Genomic DNA, 16,827 nt, shown 5'->3' on the forward strand with positions numbered 1-16,827 from the left:
TGCCTTTGCCAGCCTGCAAGGGCTGTTTGTTCAAGCTAAAGTGAAGAACGCAGCAGCCTGCTCCTGGCTACACGTGGGCTTGCGTTAAGGATTGTGAGCACTGGCTCTGAAACAGAGTGAGAAACAGAAATGACATCAAATAACATCAAAGGAAGTACATTAAAAAATAAAATCAACCAGAATAAAATAGAAACACTTGTATCCATTGCGTTTTGTGTCCTGGGAAGTGGTTTTTAGGGAAGAGTGAAGGAAGGGAGAGGGAAGGGGGAAGGGAAGGGAAGGGAAAAGAAGGCAGAGGAGAAAAGCAAGCCCTGAAAGAGCCCTGAGGGCTCCATACCTGAAAGAAATTGTGCTGTTTTCACCGAAAGCAAACTGATTTTCTTCAGGCAGTTAGAAACCTTTCTTTTTCACAGCTCGCACGCTCATTATTTGGAATTAGTTTGAGAACAAGAGCTAACACCCCAGCACAGAACTAATGCTTGTAATTGCTCTGGTCTGAGAGCCAAGGACATTCTGACTGCTCTGCCCAGGGATGGGACCTGTCGAGGAAGGGGGGCAGAGATGGGACAGAGCTTGACTGACATCCAGGCTGATCAGTACAAGAATTTCATCCCATTAACATCATGCTAATTATTTAAGGAGGGAGGGGATCTCTCTCACTCTCTCGGGCTCTTTCTCTTGCGCACATAGTTTTGTTTCTTTCCTCTTTTTCTGTCAGAGCCAGGGGAGTTTTGGTGCGGAATGTTTTGTTCGGCCCTTTGCCGTTTTGCAGAGGCCTCTGGGCTTTTCTGCCTTTTTCCTTTTTTATCTCTTTGGGATCAACTGTGGGGACCAGGTGGCCCTTCCTGGGACCGGCTACTCGGTGTGGACAGAGTTTGTGAGAACTGGTTTGAGTACCTTCTATTTCTATTTTTTATACATACATATATATATATATATATATATATATATATATATATATATATATATATATTTACTAGTGGTGTATTATTATTTTGTTATATTATTCCAGTGTGTTTATCTCACTCCAAGTTTCTCCTTTCCCTTTTGATTCTCTCCCCTATTGGGGAGGGTAAAGCGGGGTGGGGGTGGGTGTGAGCAGCTATCGTGGTTGTATTGCTAGCTCGGTTAAACCACAACAAAATGGTAAAATCAGTTTAACTCAATATTTTTTTTTAGATCTGGGTAGTTTAAGGAGTCCTTTTCCATGCATGCAGGCCACACTTCAAGGCACTCTTCCCCTCTCTAGACAACCATTCCTCACTTCCCTCATGTCCAGACACCTTCACTGTGATGGCAGAAGCACTCACTTATTACTTTCTCAGCAGAAGTAACTTTCAAACATGTAAAATAACCTGAGGCAGTCCTGGGGTGTTTAAAAAAATGTAAGTCTTCAACCACTTATGCAAACAAACAGGATAAGATAACTAACAGGATTTTTCAAAAGGCATCTTCTGGTACTTCAGTCTGACGCCTAGATTCTAAAACAGGACATTGCAAACTGTTATTTATATATTCTCCTATTTGTTGTCCGGCAACATCTCATCCATATGTGCGGTATTACTGTATTTCACAGAGCGGTATTGATTTCAGAAGCAACGGTTATCTCAAACGTTAAGAATTAACTGTCATTAACACATGTAGCTGTGAGCTGTTATCTAGATGCATATTATACTAACGAGATCAGAGACTTGTGATCCCTAAGAACACAGCAGCACAGGTTGAATAAGAAATCTTTGCTAATGAAGTGAACTGTCTCTGTTGCAGCTCTTAGACCCGAGATATTACTTTACACATTTAGCTACATGGGCCTCAAATGACACAAAACAACTCTGTGTCAGGACGTCACATAAGTGTGGAAGACTGTGATAGTGTGAATTGTTTGTCTCAAAGCTTGCTTTCTAAAATAATATCCTTAAGGCCCGCTTGTTACAGAGAAATGCTCGCTCATGCTGCTTGCTTAATTGGGCCTGCTGTAAAGGTCTAAACACAGTGAGTTGAGGGGCAAAATGCATGATCATTGTGAATTGTTAAAACTAAAAGAATACTTGAAGCTTACATGTTAAAATTAAATAGATTGTCTTTACTCTGTCTTTAGGCATAACAATAAAATAAGATTGTTTAGCAGCGTCTGACGTCGTTTGTGTCTTAATCTCTCTCAGAATAATTTTTGAAACTTCCTGAGTCCAAAATTGGACTGGGAAGCCACACTGTGGGCAAACACCATAACTACAACATAGCTGACTTCCATAGCAGCTGCACATTGGTCTGAATTCATGTTACAATTTAGTAGGTTTATAGGTGTATGGGGATATAGCGGAAGATATGGCGAGGAGATTAGTTAAATGTAAATACGCTGAAGTGACTTGCATCTGTCTGTAGAAAAAGCACGTACATCACACTCATTGTTTTACTGACCTTGTGTGCTGGATGGGTAGAACCTCTGTGTTAGATAACACAGGCCTGTGAGGAACTCTAGGCACCTTATCACTATGTCTGAGATTCCTGCTTTGTTGTGAGAAAGAGCAGGAAGCTGCGCCTGCCTGAAGCCTTGGAATACAGGGGAGCTCAGCAGGCCCAGCGATCTTCCAGCAGGGCTGAACTGACCAGGGCCTGCGTCCCCGCTGGTGTCACCTCTGCCTGGGAGCTCAGGTGTGGCTTCGGAGATCCCTCAGTAGAGACATTACTAAAATAAAACTTGCTCTTTACAATGCATCCGTGGCCTCTGGCTCTTCTTGCGATGTGCTTGTGTATGTGTACACAGTCAGTTCTTTGCTTTCTTCACAGGAAAGTGCAATGCTGCCTGGCTCCCTGCTGCCTGTAGAAGGGTTCAGGCTCTATCACTTGTTGGACTGTGCATAGCACTAGAAGTTGACAGGAGGAAACCACCTTCCCAGTCCAGCGCCAGTCTGGGGAAGAATGAGTGACTGGAGAAATGCTTCATGAAAGGAAGCATGTTCTTTGTCCTTTTAGAAATGAACTGTAGCGTTTCTAGACAGAATTGTTTCCTTGAAGTGAATAACAAAGACAAAAGCCAAAATGTGTGTTCTCTGGGAACTCATTTCTGTTTTGTAAAGCGTTGTCTGTCTGCTTGTCTGGCAGTAACTGACTTCATCTGCTGGGAGAGTAAGATCATATTGAATATAAAAACTGCTTTTGTGGTCAACCCTGAAGTCTCCATCTGCTAAAATGTTGTAAAACAAGAACTGTCGCATATGGGTTTGTAGAACTCAAACAGAAAATCGTGTTTATCTGTCTTTCATAGCTGGTTCCTGGAGAAGAAGGACCTGAAGTATGAATTCAACAGTTATCATCTACAAAGACATGTTTTATGTAGGTGTATAATCTAAACAGAGCTTTTGGGGTGTGGGTGGGTTTTGGTGTGGGTTGTTTTGTTTTGTTTACAAGCTCTTGCAGCTGACATTTGATAAAAGGTGAGCAGTTCCTATTCAGGGAATGTGCGTTGCTAATGAGAATACTGACTTTGTATGTTGAACTCATGGCTTCTTGTAAAGACGCACTGATCTCTTCTGAATCAAAGACTTTCTTTTTGTTAGTTATTGTGTTCTGTTCTGTAAGTGCACAAGCCATAGGTAGTTTCCTGACTGGTTGATGGAATGGAAAAATAATAGTTGTTTTTCAGCTGCTCTAAGCCTTTTGTTTTTCAGTGTCTGGTGCGTTTGCTTATGGCCCAGGTCTGTAGAAATCACCAGTTGTGAGCTGGTGTTGCTCTTCTTTGGGGTACAGGCAGATACTAAGCTGGATCATGTGTTTAAACATATCTTCAGGCTGTATCACCAGAAACCATGTGATAAAATGCTGTAAAATTCTGGCAGCTCCTCCAAGTGGATGCATCTGTGTGGTGCTCAGCAGCCTTTGGTTCTGCTGGCTTCGAGGTTCAGCTCTCTTGGACTTCTTTTGCTTGGTAGCTCCACTTTCTTGTATTGAAGGCACCGGAATGGTATTTGGCAAGTGAGGACAGACAGACCAGACCCAGTTCATGTTCAAGGGGTTAAAAATGAAAACTGGAGCAAACCTAAAAGAGGGCTGGTGTTAAATCTTCTTCATGTCAGTGGTGATTCTGCTTTCACCACCAGGTGGCGCTGTGTGTATTTAATTGCACTGGGAGCTGCCCGTGCCTGCCTGTGTAGTTCAGAGCAGTCATTAGAGGAAATGTTCTTCTGGCTGCGTCTGTTCTCCTGTGATATTAAAAACTGGAGAGATATTGGGAGCAGCTACTACTTTAGGAGAATTTCTATGAAGTAAGGAATTGCTGGTTTTATTTTGTCAGCATGGACAAGAAAAGAACTGATTCTAACTCATGTCCACTGCAGCTTATGCTTCCATGATCCACTGCTCCACTCATCACTGTGCATAAATGTCTTTGGAGAGGAATGGCAGGTGCTGGCTCTTCCCATGGACAAGTAGGGTGCTGTGTGGGCTCCCAGGGACAGGACACGCTTTGCCTTCCCGTCTCCAGAAGAAAGAAGAGTTGAAGAAGGGGCCTCATGAGCGAGAGACTGCAAAGAAGTTGCTGCACTAGATCCCTTTTTCTTCATTTATCTGTCAGAAAAGCTGCGTTCTGCTCACTGTGTCTTAGCTCAAAATACAGTGAGAGCTTCTTGCTTGAGCCTGCTAAAGGAGAAAAACCCTTCCCTATCTCAGGGAGCGTGCGACTTTTGACTCGCTTGTTCTGAATCTATGAGCTGCAGGTACCATGTTCAGATTGTGTGGTGACAATCTATACCACTGGTTCCCTGAATGGGTTTTCATTTCTGACCCTATTTCCTTCTCCAGCATTTTTCACTATATAAAGAAAAAAAATATTTTTAGAAAAAAATTAGATTGGATTGGGACATCATGTTGATTTTGGTCCCGAAGACTTTGTTTGCTAGAAATAAGTTGAGTCTTCATCAGATCACTGCAGAGATTTCTAGCCAGTGTAGAACTATTGCATTATGTTGTTTTTAACACGATTCAATGCATGTTCCAGTGTGTGCATTTAACTTTTACTTCACTCAGTATTTTGAAAACAGCCTTAAACTGAAGAGAGCTTTCAAGCTTGGGAGAGAAAAAGAGCAGATCTTGACTCCAAGGTCTGCGGACATCACTCTAAAGACAGTTTCTGTGCATCCAAATGCTGTTAATCCTTGATAATATGATGGTTGTGTGATGGCTACGGAAAAACACAGAGGGGCAGCAATGAGGAAAGAAGAACCTTTAAAGATAGTCTGGTGTTGCTCACATCCCAAAGGAGGATGATCAGTTTCCGTATCATTCCTTACAAATGCTTGTCTAATTTATTCTTTAAAAATTCCTTTAATGTTACTCCTGTTGCAAAGGTTGCTGCATATCCTAAGTTTTTCAGGTGTTTAACTTAAGCCTCATAATTCTGTGTCCTGTGTGCAGTGGATGTACACAAAAGTTTTTCTTCATAGCTACCTTTTACATGTTTAAACACACTTGTTTCTCTTCACTATTGCCCTTTACAGGTTAAGCAGCTGGTTTTCGATTTGCACTTTGAAGTCGGACTTTTGTTCCCCTTTGGACTTTCTGTAGAATCCCAGAGGTTGTACTACACCCTTCTCAAAAGTCAAGACATCATCTGCAGGGTTCAACAGCTAATCTGTGCAAATACAGTGCTGCAAAAATAATGCGTGGCTGTACCTACTGAAGTGTCATGTGTGATGAGGAGTCACTGGGTGTTTTAATTAGTGAGAAATGGTACATAAAAACTAGGTGACAGAAACAGGACATGAGGCTGGCCTACTGTTCTTCAAGCTTGCGGTGCAGCTCTGTGGGCTTTGGATGACTAAAGGAAAGCAGCAGGCACAGGAGAGAGCTGCTGCTGGATCTTAATGAAAGATGGCAAATGATTTGGAGAGAGGTTTTCAAAGTCAGAAATGCAAGTCAGGAGCCCAGTTCCAACTTGCCTGTGAAATCACTGTGTACTTCCCTTGCTTGTGTAACTTTGTGTATTGTCCAGAAGCTTTCATTTCAATGTTAAGAAAGTTACAGTTGTCTGATAGGTGATGTAATGATCTCGTAATAACAGCTATAATGAAAGTAATGGAAAATGTCAGTATTCAAAACAGAGCCATGATAAATTATTAATGAACTTATACAACTGTTGCTTACCGTACCTTCCATGTTACAGCTGTCCTTAGGCATTGATGCTGTTTCCTCAGAGTTCGAGCTGTAGTATCTGATTTTTGTTTCAGGGTGTGTTCTGAAGCTGCTGATGGCAATGCCTTTGGCTACAAAGTGTAGCAAATATTTTGTGGATTGTCAGTCTGAGCAGCAGTCAAACAGCATTCTTTTCAAATCACTAAGGAAGAAAGTTGTACCAGTTCATCTCAGTTCCCTAATGCCAAAGGTCTATTTCACATCTATTGATCCTTTTGTATTTTGCTCCTTCTTTAAGGTCAGTTGATGCCTGGAGGGAACTGTCACATCTTTGAAAACTCCTTGTAGCTACGGAAAAGAGATTTGATGACTTCCTCGAGTGATAAGTAGACACTGAAGAAATTATATGCTGCTCATCTCTAAGTCAGAAATAGGAATTAGGAAGGAATGTCTTACTGGAAAATAAAATAGGACCGGGCCCCTTGAGACAGAAATATGTTGATGAAATCGTGTAGTGTTATTAACCAAGACATAGTGACTCTTTGGCCAGGAAACAAACAGATCCTATGCTAAAATAGTGTTTGTTCCAGGTAATTCACGTCAGTCTCTCCAAGCAATGGATCTACTTTGCAAGTGAGAAAAGATGGACCTAAATATTGAAACAATAAGGGCTGTTTTTCTTCCCCCGGATCAAAACTGACACAGCAGAGCCCATGTAGTTTTCAAATCAGTAGCAGCGCCTTCACCTACTTGCTATCATACAGAGCAGAATCTGTACTTTCTCCTTCTGTATGGCTCTTGGAAGAAACTTGGTTGCACTTGTTCACTTGTTCACTTGTTGCTAAGAACGGGATGTTGATCAAGTGCAACTGTAGCAAATACTTGATTTGCTTAAACAATTTAGAATTTTCCTGTGTTGATTCTCATCAGAAAAAATTAAAACGTGAAAAAAACAATACTTTAAGGATTAAACTATAAGATTGTTTTAAACAAAAAGAACATCATAGTTTTATAGAAAGTAATTTTTTATTTTCATAGAACTTTGAAGTGAGGTAAAATAGCTGTCTGTAAGCACAATTTTGAAACAAAAGCTATGTCATCTCTGTTATTCTTTTTGCGGCCTTCTAAATGAAAAGTCTGTGTGAACTCTTGTTATCTGTGTTCTAGAAAACTGATCTGCTTTGCAAGCTGAGATGATTCTGAGGCAGAACAAAGCATGAGAGACATGGTCTTCTCATTATTGTATAGTTTAAGCATACTATGTAACAGCCAAATCTTTTTGTGATTTAAAAACTTCATTTAACTACATAAAGGATGAATGTGCTGCATGAATAGTTTCTTGTGTTCAAGCATATTGCCAGTGTTTTACTACTGAGAGAAATCCTAGCAACTGCAAACAACTAGATAATTCATCAGAAGCCAAACATATATGTATCTCAAATAATTTTTGTATCACAGCTAGTCTAATGCATTAACTTTTTATGTTGGGAGATTTTCTATAATAATCTATTTCTTGTTTCGTGGGATAGACAATGACCAAGTTTCTTGAAATATCTAAAATGAAATGTTGGATGAGAATAGAATAGCGACAGAACCATTTTTAAGTGCCTATGCGATATTATAGATTGTCTTCAAGTTCGCAGAGAAAAGGATACTTTGGTTATGATAACAAAATATTTCTCTTCCACATCTGTAAGCTATACTAATTATTTCACACTTGGAAGCTTAAAAGATCCTGAGAAGTTTATTTCAACCTCTTAAGAAAGGCTTCTTGGCTAACATGGTATTTTTCCATTTGTGTGGTCTAGATTAACTGGTATCATTCTCAACGACAACTGTCGAGGTGAAAGTTTTATTTTCACGTATCCTGGGTATCAGAAATGATAGGCATAAGTAAATTGTCAGAGGTTTGAATTTACAAGTGTACTGAAGCTTTTAAGTGCCTGATTCAGGTTTAAGAGCGGAAGAAACCCTACTGAACTCAAGCGGGACCATGTTTTTGTGAAGCAGCAAATCTGGTTTCAGTACACTCAACACTCATTTAGAAATGCTGTAACTACATGGTGCAAAGCAGTGAAATCTTGTGAAGTTGCTCTTCTAACATTTTTTGTGAATAAATTTTGAGTGAGCAATTTCTCCTGGGAAACTCTCTGATGGATCATGTACTGTTTCCTCCCCCACAAAGCGTAAGAACTGTCATAAATATCAGATTGTAAATTCTGGCTCAATCAAAAGAAATTTGCTTAAACCTTGTCAACAGGAAATTTCAACTTTTAGGTGATCCAAGTAGTGCACAGACCTGATAATAATAAAAATTGAACTACAGTTTCCACAATCCATTGGAGTGAAGCCAGAATGTACAGTACTTCCACATCCAGCTTAGCTGTAACCAACTGGTTTTGCCATATTGCAAGTAATTATTTTTATCTTATGTTGAGTTTCAAAGTTATTATGAATAGTAAGCTGTGTGTATACCATAATGCAGGATGTTTAGTAAGTTGAAGTGAATGTTTTCTAGCAGCACAAGAAGAAAATGACGTCTAGCATAGCATTATAATTGAACCCCAAAATCGTGACATGAGAATTTTGCCAGGGAGTATTTGTAACAGAAATCCACGATACTGCCGAATCACCTGTTTTCGTCACAAGTGAAGATGTCAGTTTTCAGTAAGATGTGGCTAAATGAAACACGTAGGCAAGAAAGCATCTTTTATTGAACACAGAGGAATTAATATTAAACTGAAGTCAAGTTTTCACATAAAAATTCACTGTGCTTGTTCTTGAGGTTTTGGATTACATAAGAAGGAAAGGCATGTGTCCCGTTAAGTCAACAGGCTTTTTCTAAGGTGTGTACTGAAAGACCATATATTTCTTGCTCCAAGGTTAAATTAGCATCTCATGCAGACAACAGAGGCAGCTTTAAAAGTGAAATCCTTCAGTTTCATGCTCCAAGTCATCGATGCTGCTAAGTCTTCTAAATTGTTGAAATTTACACCAAATTTAAAGCTAATAGTTTCCTCTTGCGAAGGTTTAATTGTACCTTGGGGAAAAGTTGCTTCCCTTTGAGATTAAAAGGGAAATACTTCTATGGACAACAGCTGCATTAAATGTAAACTTCTCAGCCATGTATGCTGGCTGCAGGACCTGTGCTAATCTATAGAAAAGCAAACAAATTCAGTGAGTTTTCTCTGCAGACCAAAATGATGTGAAATTTTACTAATTTTACAAAAATGACATTTCTCAGTTACCCGTAACAATGTTTGTTGTCTCATGTTAAACATTTAGCTGAAAGTAAGCTGCTGTTCTCTGCCAAACTCTGGTTGTCCTCTGCACCAAGAGTGGGATCAGGGGCAAGAACTGTCTGGTCAGGAACCTTGGTCAGAGCTGTGGATGTGAAGCTCTTGGGGAAGAGCTGTTTTAGCTTAATCCATGATCCTCCTTAACAAACGAGAAACAGCACTTTACTTGCAACTGATTTTTGTGATGTTTCTTTTCCCCATCTTTCTCTTTATATTTCTGACATGCTGGAGTCTCCCAGAGGATGGGATGGTGTCATGAGCGCTCAGGCAGAGTATATCCACTTTAGTTCAAATAATTGGTATGTGTTTCCTAGGTTGCTGCCTATAAAAAGCACTTAACTATGGCAATAGTCCCTAGTGACAAAGTGGATGGGTTTGTTGGTTTAATTAAACCTCTCTTGCACTCCTGATTTCCCCACCTTATCCCCCATCAAGCTTATATAAAAAAATCAAGTAACAAGGCAGTCTAGAAATGGAAATGTGAGTTTTAAGGCAAGAGGAACCGTCATTTAATCTGCACTCCAGGAGGCCATGAAGGAGGTTTGTGTCAAGCAATTGCTAAATCAAACTTTGTGTGATGGCTGTTTATTATGGTAATGATTAGGGATGAACCAAAATTACATGATGGCTGTGCAAGTGTAAAGAAGTAGCTGAATTTCTGTGGTCTATTTGTTCTGGATACACATTGTTTAATGCACGTGTATAGCTAATATTCACATACTTAAGTAGTGAATTGTTCTAGCTTGTGTCTACAGACTGTCAATGACCCAGTGCTGAATGTGGTGAATATTCTGAGAAATTAGTGCTGAAATTCTGAACTTGCGGAAGAGAGATACCATCTTGAAGTATTTCTTCAAACGGAAGACATCCACTAATACTTCAAGTGCCGTTTAATCTGAATGTTACATTGTGGCAGTTTCTTTTGATATCATAGCGTAACATTAGGATGGTGTTTCATTTTTTTCACAGATATTTCGCAGCTCACAAAGAATGGAAAGCTCAGGAAGACAAAAGCACAAAAGCTTTATTTTGTACATGAACATCTATAAGAAAGCAGTTGGAAAACATCCAGTGGCAAACATATCTTTGCAATATATCTTTACTCCTCTTTGGTTATTTCTCTCTCTTCTCTTAGTTCTGCAAAACCTTCCAAGCATTTAAATTGTCTACTCTGTGTGTATTGATTTGTGCATTCATCAGCTTAAATTACATGTGCATAACACAGAGTTGTTTTGTGTCATTTGAGGCTCATGTTGCTAAATGTGTAAAGTAATATCTCGGGTCTAAGAGCTGCAACATAGTTCACTTCATTAGCCAAGATTTCTTATTCAGCCTATGCCACTGTGTTCTTAGGGATTACGAGTCTCTGATCTCGTTAGTATAATATGCATCTAGACAATAGCTCACAGCTATTTGTGTTAGAGGAAATGACAGTTTATTCTTAACATTTGAGATCACCATTGCTCCTGAAATCAATCCAACTCTGTGAAATACAGTAATAGCACACATATGGATGAGATGTTGCCAGACAACAAATAGGCAGAATAGAAAAATAAAAGTTTGCAACGTCCTGTTGTAGAATCTAGGAATCAGACTGAAGTATCAGAAGATGCCTTTTGAAAAATCCTGTTAGTTATCTTATCCTGTTTGTTTGCAAAAGTGGTTGAAGACTTATATTTTTTTAAACACCCCAGAACTGCCTCAGGTTATTTTACATGTTTGAAAGTTACTTCTGCTGAGAAAGTAATAAGTGAGTGCTGCTGCCATCACAGTGAAGGTGTCTGGACATGAGGGAAGTGAGAAATGGTTGTCTAGAGAGGGGAAGAGTGCCTTGAAGTGTGGCCTGCATGCAGGGAAAAGGACTCCTTAAACTATCCAGATCTAAAACAATATTGAGTTAAAATGGTTTTACCATTTTGTCGTGGTTTAACTCGAGCTAGCAATACAAACACAAGAGCCACTCATTCACTCCATCCTCCCGCCCACTCCCCAATAGAGAATGAAAAGAGAAGGAAGAAACTTGGATAGATAAACACAGTGTAATAAAATAACAAAATACTAATATACTACTAGTAAATACATATATAAATAGAAATAAAAGGTACTCAAGCCAATTCTCAGAAACTCTGTCCACACCGAGTAGCTGGTCCCAGGAAGGGGCACCTGGTCCCCACAGTTGATCCCAAAGAGATAAAAAAGGAAAAAGGCAGAAAAGCCCAGAGGCCTCTGCAAAACGGCAAAGGGCCCAACAAAACATCCCACACCAAAACTCCCCCGGCTCTGACAAAAAAAGAGCGAAGAAAAAAAACTATGCACACAAGAGAAAGCGCCCGAGAGAGTGAGAGATCCCCTCCCTTCTTAAATAATTAGCGTGACGCTAATGGGATGAAATTCTTGTATTGCTCAGCCTGAATGTCAGCCAAGCTCTGTTCCATCTCTGCCCCTCTTCCTCGATACATATGTTAAAAGTTAGGATTAGAAAACCAGGAATAAGTAGGATTCATGTCCTTAGTAGGATACATCTTCTCTCCTTCTCCCTCTCTCTCTCCCTTCCCTTCCCTTCCCTTCCCTTCCCTTCCCTTCCCTTCCCTTCCCTTCCCTTCCCTTCCCTTCCCTTCCCTTCCCTTCCCTTCCCTTCCCTTCCCTTCCCTTCCCTTCCCTTCCCTTCCCTTCCCTTCCCTTCCCTTCCCTTCCCTTCCCTTCCCTTCCCTTCCCTTCCCTCTCTCTTCCCTAAAAACTGCATTCAAGGACACAAAACACAATGGATACAAGTGTTTCTATTTCTATTTATTTTATTTTATTTTATTTTATTTTATTTTATTTTATTTTATTTTATTTTATTTTATTTTATTTTATTTTATTTTTTTTATTATTTTTATTTTAATTTTTATTATTAGCTATTTTATTTTTATTTTATATTTTATTTTGTTGTTGATTTATTAATTTACTTTATTTTCTGTTATTTCATGTTATGTTATTTCATGTCATATTATTTCCATTTCTGATTCTGTTTCAGAGCCAATGCTCACAATCCTTAACACAAGCCCATGTGTAGCCAGGAGCAGGCTGATGCGTTCTTCACTTTAGCTTGAACAAACAGCCCTTGCAGGCTGGCAAAGGCAAGTCCCAGAGCTGCAGAGAGCAGCAGCAGGAATAGAGGCCAAGCTTTCCCTGCTTCCTAAGAGGGAGAACCTTGAGAATGAGGCGTGGGACTGACCATGCCCAAAAGAAGAAGAAGAAGGAGAAGAAGATGATGACGGGTGTGGTACCGTGGGATGTTTTCCAGAGCTACGTGACACGTAGCGATGACGAGCAGACTGTTTGCCTTCCACAGCTTGTTTTGCTGCCGTGCTTCTTGGGCAGGGATGCACGAGGAGCGCTTTGGTCCCTGCCAGGCGCTTGTGTTGCCCGCAGGGAGAGGTGCTGAGTGGCAGCTGCGGATGTTGCAGCCGCGCTGGAGCCCTTCCAAGCAGGGGCTGTTTTGGTGGAGGGAGGGTTTTGGTTTTGGTAGCTTGGTTGAAGTTGTTGAGGTGGTTGGAGGTGGTTTGTTTGAGGCAGGTTCTTCTTTGAGGGTGGTTGTGGGAGGCTGGTTGTTGAAGGTTGGTGGGTTTACGTAGCTTGATGTAGGTGATTTTTGGTTGAAGTTGTCTTCCTTTGGCTTTTTTAGGTGTGGTATGTGAAGTTGATTTTGTTGAGGTCGTTTTCAGTGGTTTGTTTGAGGTTGGTGTAGGTGGTTTGATTGAGGTCATTTTGATGATATGAGGTTGGGTGGTTTAGGCAGGTTATTTGAGGTTGGTTTGATTTATTTCTGTTTGTTTTCAGTAGGCAGTTTAGGTAGGTTGGTGGATGTCTGTGTTTTTAGGTAGGTTGGTCTAGGTAGGTTTGGTTTCCATCGTTGAGGTTGCTTGAAGGGTTTGTGTTGAGGTTGGTTCAGGTTGTTTGGTTGAGGTTGGTTTAGTTTTTTTTAGGTAGGTTGGGTTAGGTGATTTGATGACGTCAGGCTGTTGGAGGTTGTTGAGGTGTTTTCTGGTGGTTTAGGTTGAATAGGTGGTCTAGTTTGGATTTCTTGGTAGATTTGGTAATGATCGTTTGGTGGTTGAGGTTCTTTTGGTCATTTGGCTTAGGTTGTTTGGGTTGTTTGGGGTTTGTTGTTTTCAGTTGTTTTGTGCTGTCTGAGACTGTTTGTGTGTTGTAGGTTGTCTGTTTCTCAGAGGCTTCATGTTGTTGAAGCTGGGTTCTTGGAGGTCATTGAAGGTTGTTTGTTTTTTGGTTTCGGTTGGTTGCTTGAGGTTGATCAAGGTTGGTTTAGGTAGTATGTTGTAGATTGTTGAAGGTTCTTTTTAGGTTGTTGATGGCTGGTTGTGTGAAGATTTTGAAGTTAGATTGGTTTAGGCTCTTGAAGGTTGGTTGATTGTTTGCAGACGTTTAAGGTTGGTTTAGGTGAGTTGTTCTATGCTGGTCTGGGTGTGCTGTTCTAGCTAAGTTTAGGGCCAGCTCGTGGAGCAGCAGGCACCCAGCCCAAATGGCCCAAAGAAGCCGTGGCAAGGGGCCGTGCTCAGCGCTGCAGAGGAAGGCAAAAAACCCCCGGAGACGCTTGCTGTCCCACCTGGGGGAAAAAAAAAGCCTTCCTCCCCCCAGCTGCAGGGCACGAGAGGCCATCTTCCTGGTGCTTGAGCAGCAGGCAGGATCCGAGCCAAAAGGGCCCAGAGGAGCTCTGCAAAGTGGTCATGCTCAATGCTGCAGAGGAAGGCAAAAAACCCCCGGGGACCAGTGCCAATCTGCCCCGGGGGAAAAAATTCCTTCCTGACCCCAGTGCTGGCGATCGGCTGTTCCCTGAGCATGTGAGCCAGACCTGGCTCCTTGTCCCACAGGCTGCTCACGCCTCCCAGGACCTGCCCAAGCCCTATCCTGTCCTGTCCTGTCCTGTCCTATGCTATCCTCCCTTGAGCTGGAGCCATCTCCTGGACTTCTGAGAGTGCCCAAATGCCTCTGATCTTATGGACCTTGGGGGCAAGAATGCTTCCTGTGCCTGGTGGGACACCAGTGGGTGTTCCAAAGCACTGCAACCCCTTGCAACCCCTCTACATCCTATTTCTTACAGCTCCTGAGCCTGGCTCCACAGGGGATGAAGATGGTGAGCTCTGCAGTGCTCCTCCAGAAGAAATTTTCTTGGTCTCTCCACTGCTATCCAGCTGAAAAGGATTTCCAGCCATCAGATGAGTTTGGAAGGTGGCCCTGGCAGCAGATTGCCTTGCAGTGGAGAACCTCCAGCAGCCTCATGCAAGGTCTTCCTCCTTCAGCCCCTGCCCTGTGATGCCACCAGCTCCTCAAGTGCTTCCTCCGGGATGTGTTGGGGCTGCCCCCGGGCCAGCTCTGGCAGTGGACACGGGAGCCGGCTGCTCCTTTTGATCCTGCCCAGGGCATTGTGAGCTCTGTGTTGCTGCGTGCTGGCATTGTGACACTCGGGTGACAGAGCCCCACGTGTGAAGCCCCGCCCGCAGCAGCCCTGCTTATCTTCCAAAAATCAAATAGCATTTGCATAGTCAGTGCTTTGCCCTATTGGCTGATCTCTCTCTGTCCTCCTTCACAAGAACTGAAAAGTTACTGGTTTTTGCTACACTCTTGCCATCTGGTGGAGGGAAAGGGCATCCCGTTGCAGTTGGCACTTCTCGGCAGGCAAATGTTTGTGCTCTCAGGCAGGGAACAGCCCTGGCGGCTGAACCTTGTCACCAGGAAAGCCAATGGCATCATGGGGTGCATTAAGAGTGGGGTGGTTAGCAGGTCGATAGAGGTTCTCCTTCCCCTCTACTCTGCCCTGTTGAGACTGCACCTGGAATACTGTGTCCAGTTCTGGGCTCCTCAGTTCAAGAAGGACAGGTGTGTACACATACGCAGGCACGTTGCAAGATGAACCAGAGGCCATGAATGCATTGTAAAGAGCAAGTTTTATTTTAGTAATCTCTCTACTGAGGGATCTCCGAAGCCACACCTGAGCTCCCAGGCAGAGGTGACACAGGCGGGGACACAGGCGCTGGTCAGTTCAGCCCTGCTGGAAGATCGCTGGGCCTGCTGAGCTCCCCTGTATTCCAAGGCTTCAGGCAGGCGCAGCCTCCCGCTCTTTCTCACAACAAAGCAGGAATCTCAGACATAGTGATAAGGTGCCTAGAGCTTCTCACAGGCCTATGTTACCTAACACAGAGGTTCTACCCGTCCAGCACACAAGGTCAGTAAAAGAATTAGTGTGATGTATGTGCTTTTTCTACAGACAGGTGCAAGTCACTTGAGCACATTTACATTTAACTAACCTCCTCGCCAAATCTTCCGCTATATCTCCATACAACAGGGAACTGCTGGAGAGAGTCCAGCGCAGGGCAACAAAGATGGTTAAGGGAGTGGAGCATCTCCCTTATGAGGAAAGGCTGAGGGAGCTGGGTCTCTTTAGTTTGGAGAAGAGGAGACTGAGGGGCGACCTCATAAATGTTTACAGATATATAAAGGGTGAGTGTCACGAGGATGGAGCCAGGCTCTTCTCAGTGACAACCAATGATAAGACAAGGGCAACGGGTACAACCTGGGACACACGAGGTTCCACTTGAATATGAGAAGAAACTTCTTCTCAGTGAGGGTGACAGAGCACTGGAACAGGCTGCCCAGGGAGGTTGTGGAGTCTCCTTCTCTGGAGTCATTCAAAACCTGTCTGGACACCTTCCTGTGTAGCCCTATCTAGGTGTTCTGCTTTGGCAGGGGGATTGGACTGGATGATCTTTCGAGGTCCCTTCCAATCCCTGACATTCTGTGATTCTGTGATTCTGTGAAGGAAGGCAGATATCCCTCATGTTAACTGTGCCGTGAACTCATGGAACCTCATTTCCTGACAATTTGGGACTTGAATTGACAAGCCAATGCCTGGTAAGAAATAAATTAACCCTGCAGTCTTTCCCACAGTGATGAGGAGATCTGGTCACTTATTCTCACAAATCTTTTCACGAAACTTGCATTAGCTTTGCATCTTTGAGCACTTTATCATTTTACATTCAGACAAATCTGACTGGGAGTTAAAAAATTATGAGGAAGTCAGTGATCTGATCGCCTCATTTTCATTTAGGCTGAACTACAGTGACAGAAGATCATTTCAGGCAGAGCTAGAAACAGAACTCAGCTCTCGTCTTGTGGCAGACTTCTGTTTCATCTGTTTTGCATTTTGGAAAAATAATTGACCCTAAGTCCTTAACTCTGTGAGAACTGCACCTGCTATTACATTGCCATTGTGACTGTAAGGCAGCTTTTAGCTGATGATTCACCAAAACTGACTATTTGTCATGTACCCCCTGAAAATCTAGAGATAGCCCAGCTCAGGAACAAATGGTACGTTTTTCTTTAGGCTGTGTGTGCAGGGCCTGTG

Source organism: Patagioenas fasciata, chromosome 2 (assembly GCF_037038585.1).
Source record: "Patagioenas fasciata isolate bPatFas1 chromosome 2, bPatFas1.hap1, whole genome shotgun sequence".
NCBI classification, from domain to species: domain Eukaryota; kingdom Metazoa; phylum Chordata; class Aves; order Columbiformes; family Columbidae; genus Patagioenas; species Patagioenas fasciata.